The sequence below is a fragment of the Austrofundulus limnaeus genome, unplaced genomic scaffold (assembly GCF_001266775.1).
Source record: "Austrofundulus limnaeus strain Quisiro unplaced genomic scaffold, Austrofundulus_limnaeus-1.0 Scaffold479, whole genome shotgun sequence".
In the NCBI taxonomy this organism is placed as follows: domain Eukaryota; kingdom Metazoa; phylum Chordata; class Actinopteri; order Cyprinodontiformes; family Rivulidae; genus Austrofundulus; species Austrofundulus limnaeus.
Genome location: NW_013952881.1, coordinates 1 through 556, shown reverse-complemented (window position 1 = coordinate 556; position 556 = coordinate 1).

The following is a 556-nucleotide window of genomic DNA, read 5'->3' as shown; positions in this document are numbered from 1 at the left end:
TCTCAGGTAGGACAGAGTGTCTCAGGTAGGACAGAGAGTCTCAGATAGGACAGTGTGTCTCAGGTAGGACAGGGTGTCTCAGGTAGGACAGTGTGTCTCAGGTAGGACAGAGGGTCTCAGGAAGGACAGAGTGTCTCAGGTAGGACTGAGGGTCTCAGGTATGACAGAGGGTCTCAGGTAGAACAGATGGTCTCAGGTAGGACAGAGGGTCTCAGGTAGGACANTAGGACAGAGGGTCTCAGGAAGGACAGAGTGCCTCAGGTAGGACAGAGGGTCTCAGGTTGGACAGAGGGTCTCAGGTGGGACAGGGTGTCTCAGGTAGGACAGAGGGTCTCAGGTAGGACAGGGTGTCTCAGGTAGGACAGAGGGTCTCAGGTATGACAGAGGGTCTCAGGTAGAACAGATGGTCTCAGGTAAGACAGAGGGTCTCAGGTAGGAAAGAGTGTCTCAGGTAGGACAGGGTGTCTCAGGTAGAACAGAGTGTCTCAAGTAGGACAGTGTCTCAGGTAGGACAGGGTTTCTCAGGTAGAACAGTGTGTCTCAGGTAGGACAGAGT